This window comes from Solenopsis invicta, chromosome 6, assembly GCF_016802725.1.
Source record: "Solenopsis invicta isolate M01_SB chromosome 6, UNIL_Sinv_3.0, whole genome shotgun sequence".
Taxonomy (NCBI): domain Eukaryota; kingdom Metazoa; phylum Arthropoda; class Insecta; order Hymenoptera; family Formicidae; genus Solenopsis; species Solenopsis invicta.
The window spans coordinates 25,254,320-25,268,805 of NC_052669.1; the positions used below are offsets into that span (position 1 = coordinate 25,254,320).

General features: G+C 39.2%; 1 pseudogene; it reads left to right on the top strand.

The window, feature by feature from the left end:
• Positions 1-6,250: 6,250 nt before the first annotated feature.
• LOC113003730 lies at positions 6,251-14,192 on the top strand (annotated as a pseudogene).
• The last annotated feature ends 294 nt before the right edge of the window (positions 14,193-14,486 follow it).

A 14,486-nucleotide genomic window follows, 5' to 3' on the forward strand; every position in this document is an offset into this window, starting at 1 on the left:
TGAGAACGATAATCGATAATTACGCGATAATTATGGTTCAATTGTCATTTTTTTTTAGTAATGTAATAACAGCACTATTTAGAATTTATAGTTTTGAACTTAAAATTGAAGTGTATCGATGTTTATTGTCGTTCTCACAATTAATTTTTCTCATATCACGCGAGACACTCGGTCTCAGAGACGAGACTAGTCTGAGATTAAAAATTGTTTAGGTGCGTTATTATTTTTCATACAAGATAACGCGGAAAACTATATAGATAACATTATTAATTATATATTTTATATTTCATTTTGTTATATTTAATTATAGTATTTATAATAATTTGTTATTATATAATTTATAGTTTTATGCGTAGTAATATACCTTTATACTTTTATTATTATAAAAGTATAATTATATATTTAATATTTAATATGTGTATAGTTATATATTTTTTATAATGTGTATTAAGAATAATATCTTATAATATTAGTATCATAATAATACTTTTAAAAGTTATATGAATGACACATGAAAACTTTTTAACAATCTCAGATTAATTTCGGCTTTAAGAAAGAGCGTCGCGCGTTATACGAAAAAAACAGATATAAAAAGAGAGGGAACGGCAATGGTAGGCATAAACATCGACACATTTCAATTTCAAGCCCAAAACTACAAATCCTGGATAGTACTGCAATAACATATCGAGAGAGTCGAATCTTTTGGGCAATACGTACACGCACGCATACATCCTCCGCAGTGCAGTTTTACTCTTTATGTGAGCTACAAATCGAAGCCTTGTTCACCCCGCTGCTCTTTTTTTTATCACGGCGCGCGATATTGTTCGCATCGGTCCCCGATATGTTCAAACGAGCGCTTTTCTTTTTCTCTCTCATTCTCTCTTATCCTCTCTCTCTCTTTTCCTTGTAGGCGCCTGTAGGCGCGAGTACGTGGCGCACGTGTGTCTCGTGCCTGTACGTTACCCGGAAATCGATTAACCCGATTCCGTGCACTGCGAGTTAACGTCGTACCATCTACCTTGCCAGCCACGTACGAGGGCATTCCACGAGCCGCCCCTGCTGCGCCCCATCGGCTTTCGGCCCGGCGAAACGTTTCGAATCGCAAGGGAGTGCGGCGGGACGCGCAAACGGGGCCAAAAGTGTAGGATAAGCATTTATTTCGCCAGGCGGTAAGCAGCAACCGACGAGATCGAATAATTTCCAAAGGATGAAGAGGGGGAGGGGGGGGGAGGTTATTATCCAAGGAAATTGCTGCACCGCTCGGAAAAAGACGGGAAGTCGAGATTCTTTGAGATTCGTTTTGGGTTTGCCGAGGAAAATATGTGGAACACGCGTGCTTCGCCTGATTACGCGTTTGATAGCATCTCAGCGCGCGGAGATGTCCCCTTGCATGTCTGATCGTAGAATATTTAATGAGAAAGTTTGTTATCGTGAGACGTAAGATGCAATTGGGTAGCGAACGATATTTTGATTCGGGTAGCCGATTGTCGCGAATTTATCGAATGCCAGCATTGTTTTACCTCGATTTTTCAAAACTACTAATTCTGTTTTATCTTGATTTCTTTGATTACATCCATGTTATCAAGTAGCGCTTAACGTTACATAGTACGCTGAAAGAACGATTTTGTTGAAATTACAGATGTGAAAATAATTATGCTGGATCATTAAAAAATAATTACATTGCGTTGAAAAAAAGGATTTGGTAATTATTACTAAATTTGGCAAAGTTACCAAATTTTTAATGATCCAATATAATTGTTTTCATGTCTGTATTTTCCACAAAATTGTTCTCTCCATTTCTTTTGGTGTAATAAAAGATTGTTATTCCTATTCTTGTATCTCTCTCTCTCTTCTCTCCTAAGAGGGATCATAAGAAATGAAAAGATGCACGCGATGTATAAAATATGACTTTGTGAAAATGGATTTTATATTCAGAATAATCGGTGTACCACCGATTGGATTCTGTGTTTCACTTTTGCATGTGATACATTTCGCTCGCAGCTATACTCGTACACCGCGCGTTGATTTTTGTTTGTTGCCCTTCGACGCTTAAATTCCGAGTTACTATCTGCGCGCACCATTCTGTTTGCGGAAAACTACGCTCTACATTAATGCATCGAGTTGAATGTAATTCTGATGCGGTTCTTTTTTCGATATTCGTTTGGGACACGCGAACGTCGGCGAGTGATATCATGCTAGATGAAAAAAGACCAACAATTTCCACTTTAATCTTCAACTTTCAAATGGACTCGTGTCTCTCTATCCATTCTCTTCTAGATAAATTAATCCGTTCGCATACGCGACGGTTCCATTATCCATGGCGGTTCTCGGTCACTTCTCATCCTCGAAATCCACCGATTCATCCGTCGCGACTAGTCTTAAGAATCCCGACATCGACCATTATTATTCGTGATCTCTGCCTATTCTCGAGTCGGCCCGATAGCCGAACGATCGATCGTGGTGGATGATTCCTCGTGTCTGGCCTGTCCGGAGAGCCTGTAGATTGTGCCTCAACCGGTCAAGATCGACGACCGGAGGGTTAATCGGGTTAAATGACGAGATTACCACGGATGTGCCCTGTCTGTTCGTCTTTCAAGAAAAAGTGTCTTCTGTTCCCTTATCGGAGTCGGAGGGAGAGTCTCATAATGAAATTGTAGGCGTGGTTAATTTGACGCGGTGATTAAAGCGGACCTGATGAACAGTCGATCAAATTTATTTTGTTTGCTTCGTCGTGTAAATAAAATTTAGAAATGATATTTTGCCAAGACGTATACACAATGATTTTGAGCTAATTCAATAACTGTATACAAATTTCTTGTTTGACGAATTATTCTTCATCCACACGATCAGCTTAGAATCGATCTGTCATCGCTTGTCATGAATTTGTCGCCCGGTTTGCCGCAAATTTTCAATTTCCCATTTTAATTGTGTCCGACCGTAAACTTTTTATATTTTGGATTCACGTATGACGTTTCTTCGATTATTTCGCGACGTCGTCTACCAACGATCGCGGATTGCGTCACACACGTGCAGGGAGGAAACGGTTTTCTCGAGTTTCTCGTTCGCCGAGCAATATCATTTCGACCTTTCCCATCGCGGTTGCGTATTTCAGAATCTGCTTCCAATTTCCGTTCGGAAAATCCCATATAAAGACGGCAGATCGACACGTAAATTCCGCGCCGTTATTTCGCGCTGACTCAACACCATTATAAAAGCAGTAAACGTCCACTTTCGGTGCGAATAGTTGTAAAGAAGAAAAGTTCCTTTTTACTTTCAAGGATTTTCAAGGATACGTTGTAATAGATTTTCAGTTTACAAAGAAAGTTTATACTATTAGTTTGTTTGAGATATAAACGCGTTAATATCGAACGCTCATTGCATATTATCATATATAATGGGCGTCTGATATTTATAGAAAGACAAATTTGATTCCGACTCAGGCCAGAAACATCTGCCACTTAGCGTTGATGTGACAGTGTGATGGAACTGTATCTATAAGACGTTAAATATTGGACGGAGCACATATAGCCGGGAAAATCTGAATATTCCCAAATTGACACGCGGACCCGATAACGTCGCATTAATTAATGCCGGGAGAGGGGGGCAGGGGAAAGTTCTTCTTCCGGCTTTTTCGTCCCAGGTTGGAATGTAATTAGTTTGTGAATTCAGTGAGAATGCGTGACGTCCGTTATTCCCGGGAAAAAATTTGTGAACTATTCCCTTGGTAGCGTTAAGCAGAAATCGCGACAATGTTGGCTTAACATTATTAATCGAAAGATCGCAACTTTGATCAAAAGCCGAAGAACTTTAATTTAAATTTCGAAAACTCGGTGAGTCTGAAAATGATCGCAAACTTTCTTTTAAAATGACCTATTTTCTTGCCGTAAGAGAAGACATGGTTTGGGAACATTGCATGCCGTTCGTAATTACCTCGTAAAATTAATTTTCAGAGGTTTTTTAACATTTATTTTGAAATTATATTCAGATCCAGCGAATTAATGTCCACGGCAAAATTCCATAATTAATGCCTTGCGAGTAAATTGGTTATAAGACTGTGCTATTTTCCAGAAGTTATTTTTTATTTTGCTTTTACGTAATGGCAATTGAAACTGCTTTTAACTGGTTGAAGTTCACTGAAGCGCACAATATTGTCCGTCCGAGTTTACATCGCTGAAGAGAAGAGGGGAGGGGGAGGCCTTCTCTTTTCTCATGAATCTCTTGAAAAACTCACGTCAGAGTCTAGTCACTTCGATTCCCTCTGCTTCAGCATCCTCTACGTGCCCGTGCGATTTTTCCTGAAGCTTTTGGATTGCGTTCCTGAAGAGCGCGTCTGAAGAGCGATCTTCCGGCTCAGTCGAGTGACCCAAACGGTGCCTCCTGCTCTCCCGACTCTCCCGACTCTCCCGACCGTCTCCTTTAGAATTCATCTTTTACTTCCGGTATACCGGAAGGCGAGTTCGTATTTCCTCACTTTAAGAACCTCGCTCTTTTCTCTCATCAACTCCCACATTGATCCTTTAGCACGTTCGGTCCCAAATGCGCGCTTCGTCAAATTAGCTTTGTCAGCCCTTAATCGAATACGTAGTACATATACCTGGACCTCTCAGGAACGGTAAGAATACGATTTTATCTCCCCGCCGTACATCGACCTTAGAGAATTGGGGTCGGCTAATAGAGCTGCTGGGTTTTGTCTTTGTCAGGGTCGCCCTTTTTTGGCAACTGGGACTAATGATACTGCGACACTAATTTCTAGGTGACTTAGCATTCTCGGACTTTATACGGGCTATTCTATGAAAGTAGAGTATAAAGTCCCCAAACTCTGGAGAATAATAATTTTTTCTGAAATCTTCATTTTATTCTTTTACGCAAGAGCGACATACGGATGAATATTTTTTATTTTTTATTAAAATATATTCTTTGATTCTACTAAAACTGGAGAAAGATTTTAAATGAGTAAAATAAAGATGTCAACATTAGTATAAATTTGATTGGTTTGACGTATATATTAGCTATAAAAATTTTAACTAACAACATAACTCAGGACCGTTATAAAAATTTTATCATAATGATAGAAAAAAATTATAATATTTTTTTATCATTTTAAATTTTAATATAGCCTGACACGATTTTTCGCAGCTGCCATACAAAGAAAGATTAATTTTAAATATTGATTGTCTATGTCAAACGTATTTGAAAATGCAAGTGCTTCTTCACGAGCTCATGCATCTTTTACAAGGTGCGATTTTTTCCCTTTCTTGCTCGATCATGCTCTTATTGAGAAACGCGCATTTCTTCGACCGTAGCTACTGGAATCGCAATTTAAAGTTGTCCGATTTAAAAGGACCCTTTCAGCGCGGAGAGACCTTCTTGCTACTGGATAAAACGCGCGCTTGTGCAAAAGAGGAAACGGCGAAATCTTTGATATTGAAGACGCATTAAGTAGCACACTCAACGATATAGAGTGTGTTGCTCTATTAAGTCTACTTTCTATAATCGATCCTTGATAAAACATGTTTAAATAACCGTGTAGCAGCGTGGTTTAAATCGCTGAAATGAAAAGATTTAATATTGCACAACCAGTCAACCTTTTACATATTTTATGCTCGTTCAAATTTCAGAATAAATTCGGTTTACTTTTTTATTCATTTTTAACATTTATATTAATCTGAATTATATTACGATATGTTTCTAATGGATAATGATCTTAATATCAGGCTGAGTACTTTTAAAAATGAAAAATATATAATATTTTTTAATTAAATATTAAAAATTTATTGTTACATTAATATGTCATGTTCGCAGTTTTTCGTCAACTATTTTTAATATATTTGCGTAAAATAATCAATGTATATTCTATCTACGAGTTTCCGCGAGATATTCTTCTTTTACATTATCTCACTACCGTGGGCGTATTAATCAAGTACAACCACAAGGGAGGAAACGCGTCGTGAAAGATAAATTACACGAAAAAGGATTAAAGGCTTCGAGTCGGGGACTTTGTTCGGCGCGCAGCATCCCCCCCCTCTCTCTCTCTCTCTCTCTTTCTCGTTTTGAATTCTCCCTTAGGTAAACGCCGAAAATGGTACACTAGGATTATTTGCCGGACCGTAATCAAAGCGTCCATCACACAGAACGGCGCGGCTAAGGCTCCCGCAAAATAGGGAACCTCCGCGGCAAAGGGCCCTAGTGCAACGCGGACGGAGTTGATGGAGAACAGGTTCGGGACACGGTCGCGGCTTGTTTAAACGAAATGACGCGAGGTTCGCCAGACGTACGCGGCCAGAAAATACAATTTCTCTCGTCGGGAGCTGAGAGCAGCCACAATCAAGCCCCTCCTTCCACACCCCTCGACGCAAAATCCTCCGACGTTTCCGAGCCGTCTCTTCCATCGACGGGGCGGTCGCTTTCCGCTCGCGTACGTACGAAATCCATCTGCAACCGGTCCGCGACACGCGCAATCTGCCGTGCGGGAAAAACGTCGCGGAAAAGGGGAAGATTGAAATAGGTCGCTGATGATCCCTTCCGTGTCCTTCCTCACTTCATTCTCGTTTGCGGCAATAACGCGCCGCCTTTTGCTGCTCGGTTGCTCCATTGCGTTCGCTTTTCGTATCCGGCGATACGATTCCTGAGAGGCGGCGGGACGAACAAGTTTCTCTAAAAATTGATGCCTAACGTCGAAAATTGAAAACGATGACTTTCTCCTCGGTATCTCTGCCGAGGAGAAGTAGACACCGGATTCATCAATCAGGATCCGTCAGTCAAATTAAGCTCGCGACTAGTGCAGAACTTGGCGTAGAATATTTTTTTTTATCATTCTTTTCTACGCGTGACACGTATTCAATCATCGTGAAATTTCTAAGACCAAGAACTCAAAGAGTCTACCGCGCGAAATGAGATCGCATTATCTCCCGCTTTTCTCTTCCTTTACGGCCTTTTTTTTCCTCACATCCGGATTTACAAAAAATCATTTGTCCTGTTCCCTAGCAGAAAATTCTCGCGATTCGTTTTTATATCAAACGTTATGAAAATGCGAATGACTGATGTGATGCAGTGTCGTGCGAGAAACCTATCTTTTCTAGAGACAGCGAGAGACGGGGGTTAGAAAATTTTCGATTAAAATGCTGTAACAAAATGATATGTTACATTTGTTGCGTGAAAAAAATTGTATGCCGAGTAATTATATTTATACGTACCGTTGTTGTTCATTGTTATATGTATAATTTTTATTGTTTGGGGTGGCATCAGTAGCATTAAGAGTCGAATAATAATAATACTTATTATTATAATTCGGTACAGTTCTCGTCATAAATTATATTATATGAAGAATTAATTCATTACTTCCAATTTAGAAAGAGTGTTAATTAGTGTTAATTCCGTTTTGCGAATTTAGTACGGCAGTCGATAAATACAATTCAATTAGTGAATTGTGAGGCATTTGGGGAATTAGTGAATTATGTAGCAGACTATTGGATGCACTTTAAAGTGAAAAAGCTCTTTGCGAAATATGGCGTACGATATTCGTGAAGGGAACGAGCCTATTTAAATTATATCCCTCTCTTCTCTACTCGTTAATTATCGACATTAATTAAGTATTTCGATATATCTTTGGTTTTTAACTTCGTTTCGTTGAATTTTTTATCTTTCGCGACTTTCACTTTCGCTGAATATGTTGGCTTAAACTATGCATCGTATTACATTTTAATAAAAAAAAAAAATAAAAATAATAATAATTGTGTATGTTAAAGGAAACCGGTTTAAAGGTTAACGGTAGAAATAATCGGAATTTAATAATGGCAATAATCAAACAGCCGAGATTCTATTATAAAAATTTTAATTACTCCTTCATCAAATAGTGCAAGCGAGGTGGAGCGACGGAGTTATTTATTTCCGCAAATTGTAATATTTCATGGCTATTATGCATTTTACAAAAGCTGCGAGCGGAGCTTCAACTGCTTTCTCGCGGGCTTAATGAGACTGTCTGAACTTCTTGCTGTACACGTTTCCCTTGAAATTCAGGAAGATTATTCTAGTCCGTATCCACTTTATATTCACACTTACATCCCCGCGATACGAATTCCGCGATAGCGCGTATCGCGAATCTAAGTACATTTTCCACGTCGCGCTGTGGTAAAGTCTCTTAACACCCGCGGAGACATTTTCCTAACGCTCTCCTCCCGCGGAGGACTTCGACTTGAGTTTCAGGCTCGTTAGCTGGCACTACGCCTCCGCGCTGGATGAAGGGAGAGAGAGAGAGAGAGAGATTCGTCGTTATATATCGCGCGCCCCTCGCCTCTTGCCATTATCGCGCGCGGAGTTGCGGCGTGGATTTTTGCCATAGTATCCATATTTAACAAGGAAAAGTTTGCAGGCCCGAACTTTTGTTCTTCCGGGAGATTAATCACGCGGGACTTCGTCATTACGCGTTTTCCCTTTTCCAGCGCGTTGCCGACCGGCCTTTCGCACCGCGAATAATGCCCGTCAAATAATATCGCGGGGTGTATCGCGCGTCCGCGCGTTGAATACGCGACATTGAAAAACGACTTTTGCACCTTAGAAGTGGTGCGGCGGAATAGGATATTCGAAATTTTCTTCTTAAAAATTCCAGAACTCTCGTCTTTTAATCTCTGTGTATCAAGTTTTCTTCCTCCCATTCGTCTTCCTTGGAATCGATACAACGTTGACATCGATAACAGTGGCTTTGTTTTCCGAGACAAACTACAAGTTGTTGACGAGTGTGTTGACGAGAAAAATCGGATTGGCAAAGACAGAGAAGCAATGTTCAGCAAAGACGATCTACGCCAAAAGCGCTCATCTTAAAAAACTCTCGAAAAATCGGAAATAATCTTCCCTTTACGTTCTTTCTCCGAATTTATTAGATATTTCGGGGAATTGCGTTTTAATAAAAAGAAAATGCCGCGCAAGTGGCGTGCTCTTCTCGTTGGAAAGCGGCGAACTTTCGCGGGATTCGCCCATTTAAGAAGTATCCCAAACAATAATAGTCCTCGTGGGCGGCGGGGCGGGATAAACTCCTCGTTGAGATTCGAAGAGAGGAGTGGAGAGCAGACTTCGGAGTGTCCTCGGCTTCTCCTTCTGATAGCGCCGATTCACTCGAGGATCCTCACTTTCGTGAACTTTCACGCGCGTAAAGTTATGCATGCGAATTTCCCGACCCGATATGCAAATCTCTCCGCCCGGTACACGTGTCGAATTGCTTATCAATGAGGGCTATTTACCTGCTGAAATTATTTCGCCTTTCTTGACAAAGAGTAATTAGAGCGTACGAATTCAATTTTATATTAAAATTGCATTAGGAGGCAAAGAAAAAATAACACTCACGAGACGATATTGCGAACCTGTCCCCGCACCGCCTGTCACCGACAGACGAAGAGACGAACGACGTTGCTCAAATCGCCGATAATTTAATTGCGTCCGCTCGGCGATGTCTAACAATTGCTTCCCTCGAACGATTCATCTTATCTGCTTCCGAAGATTGATTAGCTGCACTCTTCCGTGATTCCGTTCCGGCTGTCGCTCAATCCCTTGAACGAGATTCCTCCAATAAGCTCAGCATTTCCGTGTGAGAGAGATAGAGCGGATTTCGTACGTGTGTTATTTGTGTGTTTGCGCGCGTGTGCGTGTGTGCGCCTGCCTGGATACACACGGTTGCAGAAATCGTCGTCGTTGGCCGAATTTCTTCGAGTTATCTAAAACGCGCTTTTTTTTCTATTCGACAGTTAATCGCTCAGTCGTTTCAGTCGTTTTACGTTCGCGAGCGATAAAACGATCGGCAAACCGCGATACCCTGTCCTAGACCAATGCTATTCCTCTGCACGAGATACCGTTGGTGCACCGGACTGTACGTAGACGCGGTCGTTCGTGAGATGCGCCACATTTAAATCCGATCCGACGAGTACGAGAAATTTGCATACCGTCGTCTACGCTTAGCTGGTAGCGCATATCGAATCCCCCATGGCGTATGCTGATGGGGATGTTAGAGGCCTTTGCAGTCGCTTAACGTCGGATCGCTGTTAGCCTCGGATGTCTCAAATGGGAGATGAGTGGTGAATCGACAATCGGTGTCGCGAATAACGGCATGTTTTTCGATTCGTTAAAAGAATCGAGAGAAAATCCATCTCATTAATTATGAAGTTGACTAATTTTAATTGAGGAAGAATAAAATCAATTCGTCGCAATCCGTATCGTACTTTATACGGGAAACAATTGACACTTTTTTTTTTCAGTTCGTTACGAAATTGATTTAGTCTGATAGCCTATTTATTTTGATTAAATGTGAGGGTAACAATTTTTGTCGAGTGATTTGTTTGTTTGTCTCTGATTTTATCGCGACGTTTTGCCATTCAATCTAGCTATTTAAGTAAGAAAGGAGAAAGGAGGTTTTCTTTTTCTCTTTCTTTATTTTCTTACAACAATATACCGTCATATTAACAAATGATCCGCGACGAAATTGTTTTTACTATTTGTATAACTGCGATGAGACGTGCATTCGGTTTCTTGCCCATTGGCGACACTTAAGAGCCGAGAGACGCTCTTTCCACAAACTCAATCCAATTTCTCCCCCATTCGTCACTCCTCCCATTTCTTTCCCGGGGAGAAAAACGTCGCCCGGCGGAAGCGACTAACGTGTGTCTATTTGACGAGTAAACGATGACAGCATGTAATATAAAATTAATGATATAAAATTAATTTAAAATGTTAATTAATTAAATTAGATAGACGGACGTTTTCGTATGTCAAAATAAGGATGAATGGCAAAGCTCGCGCGAATGCCATTTCTTGCTTATAATACAACACCGAATTTGCTTCTCTCTAATACTCACATACGTTTCTCTGATATAATTTATCATAACGTAACATCTGCATGAGTGCAAGTTCCTCTCTGACGTAAGCGTCAACTGCCAGATGTTTATGCGGGTAATGTCGAATAAACGCAACATTTATTGGGCCAGATACCAACGACACAATAACGCGCTCTGCCGTCAAGATTTATTAATTAGTCAGCAATCAATTATCGGAATCTTTGTTTAGAATCGTTTTGTCAGACATACTTCTATCCAACTGCACGTTACTCCATCTACATCGTCGCACCTCGCTGTTTGAGACCAAGTTTTTCAATTAGCTGTCGAAGCTGTGTTTTAAACGACCAAACTTCCGAAACGTTTCGGGGACGTACGGGGTGACGGAGACGTGCGGACATTTCCTATCAGCGATGCTATTGCTCTTAGGAGCACCTCATTTGTCTCGCCAAACATATATCATTCATCGTGCGAGACGATGACGGAACATTTGCTTTATTGCTTCAGAATGGACTATCCTGGGACGTCAGCGTCTCCTAGTAGATACATATATATAGACGAATATGTGAAACCAAGCGACGAGCCGTGCACGACGGCGATCTGTCGCGTATCATATTCGCGTGAGTCATCCGTCAAGATTATTTAGCATACTTTACCCCCGGGACGAAAAGAGGTGCTTCGCTTTTCTTTCTTTTTTCTTTCGAGCCAATCCTTCCGGACGCGAGAGGATAGTTTCGAGCGTGATGTATGTATTACACCAATGAAAGGGTCGTAATTCATCCGAAGATCATATATAAAATGCTAATAAATTGAGTTGTGTATCAGAAACTGCGAAAACCTAAATTTTATTGCTCGCGGAATTTTCGACATAACATAATGAAATATCGAAATGGTTTCTTTTTAGCTTTGCATGACAGAGAGCCATGATCCGCAGCGATGATCCGCTTGTCCCAATATTGTAGATACACGAAAAATGGACAAACTTCCGTCTTTTCTTTGAAGCAGACCTTGCTTTTATCTTTTGTCAGGAGTTCCCGCTTTATTCTCATCCGTACGATCGCATCCTTTGACGAATACCGAATAAATTTTTCCTAGTAAAGATTTTGTGGCTAAACGAAAATACTCTCGACCTTTTATTCAATATTTTACTCTCAGTTTCCTCTTAGCTCGGATACATCTAACTGATGCTAAAATATTGATGCATTCGACATCGAAAGTAAGAGAGATGTCAAGATAGTGCTGTAAATTATAATCTCTAAAAGTACCTCACATGAATGATTTTTAATGACACTCATAACGAAATCGGCAAATGTTAAATAATATTGTAAATTTTCGTCTGACAAGTGAATACAAGAAATATTTGAGCTTTATTAAACCACAGTATTATGAAATTGATTATCAATTTAATATTGTGATATAATTATGCTGATTTAATTTAAGAACTGCGTTTCAAGATTGTAGGTAGACGACGCGCAGCTAGAAAATGTACACTAAGAAAAAATTGTGTGTCTTCAGCAAAAATGTTTAATTGATGCATTTTTTTCATAGTAATCAAATGTTTTGTTTTATATTACAAAACCGTACAATATAAACAAATATTTTATTTACGTGTATTTTGCAAAAGCAATTAAATTGTTTGTTACATAAAACAAAATGTTTGATTACTGTTAAAAAATCCTCAACGAAGCTTTTACTGAAGGCGCTACATATTTTTTAATGTACGTGATAAGAAAATTTTGTTGAGCACTAAAATCTTGCCAATGATCGTTCATAGGTCTTCTTTCGATTTTTATTTTAGTCTTGTTTGGAAAGTAATTCTATTCTTATCAATATTGTTGCGTCGCTGATACATGCAGTTGGAAAATAAAGAATCGATGTGAAATGGAATCGCCAACAGAGCGAGGAGAGATTCATGATATCTATTGAATCAGAAGAGATTAATTTCGAATTATCGTCCCGCAGTTTATATGCCCATTTGCGAATCACTCGAACAGAATTCAGCGATTTGATTAGTGCTCGGCACTGGGTTCGCTTGAAATTTTCCGCGGGAATCAAGTTCGTTCACGCTCGGAAACGATATACTTTTCGTCAAGATTACATCGACGGGGATGAGAATGTCAAGGAGACAGAAGAATGTCTGGAGACGTTCTCTTTTCATGCGAGCTCAACATTTACGACTTTCATAACTTTTCAGGAGACGCAAAGTTTTTCCCGACAAGTGCGTTGCGTTGCACGCGTAGAGAATTTTCTACGGGTGCATTCATGCATAGGAGCAACCTTGTTCTCACGCGACTTGAATATTATACTTTCCCTATTTCTTGTACGAATGCGCGTTATATATAATGAAAGTAGTTTTTGACTAAAATATATATACCAAATGTATCGCGTATCACACTGGAGACCGAGCCAAAGAAGAGTATTGTTCTTTCCTGAGATAAAAAATGTATCTCAGATCATCAGTGTAGAATTTGAGAATTAAATATACATGATGTAATACATATCTTATATATTACACATCTGTCTACGCGCGAGAGAAGATTGCATTGTGGATTGCGTCAACAATTTTATCATCTAACTTTATAACGAAAAAAAAAAATTGACATGGTACCGACAAAGAATATCGTTGCGTGTAAACAATTCACGCGCAGAAGAGCGCATTGCTTTTAAATTTCTTATATGAGACGGGCGAAAGTTTCCGTGAACTCGACGCTGTAAAATGCCCGGCTTTGCTTTTCGTAGGTGTCAGAATTTCCTGGACTTCTCTATCTATAGCGATTGTAAAATTTAGTGCATTTTTGGGAACTTCGGATATAAAGTCGGAAATTTTACAGAGCGACCTCGGACTTTCGACGAATTTCCTTGTGAAATTTTATTTCGCGCGAGTTATCGCTTGAATTATTGTCGCGAAACTTCTTCGTCGGCCAATATGTGGTTTTCTCATGAACTCGCGGAGATATAATCCGAGAGAATAGAAAATTTAAAAATTTGACCTGAAAATCGCTCACTGCAAAAGTTTCTAAAAAGTTTTGATCTATAATTTTAATGATTTACCTATTATCGTGTACTTAGAAAATGCGAGAAGACGAACATGAAACATGCAAAATTTTTAAATCTCTAATAGTATGAGAAAAAATGCCACTTTTCGATTTAAACGAATTTTGGTATTTAATAATATGTCTTTATCAATTGAGATACAATTATTTAAATACAATTTTCAAGTCTACAAACTACGTGATGATACGAGTTGTCGGAAACGCAATCATAAACTGAAATAATATCAAGTTAATTTGATCTTTCACATTATAATTCTACAAGCATCTTTTTTCAAGGAAAAAATCATTTATTGGTTTAATATTTAACTTAATTGTTAAATCTGTAACAAACTCACTTATTTTTATATATTTTTTATTTTATTGATGATCATTTTTTAGTCTGCATCTATGATACCTTAAAGATAATAATATTGCAAAGAAAAATGCTCAGAAAAATGTATTATGACAAATTAACAGCACATAGTCTAATTATAGAATTTATTTAATTTATTTAATTTTAATCAGTGTTTAATAAGAAAATTGTTTTATCGTGATATCATCATGCGGTACAATTCTTTCTCAGTGGGATTTTTTCCCTAGCCTGCACTGAATTAACTCTAACGCGGCCTCGCTTAAAAGC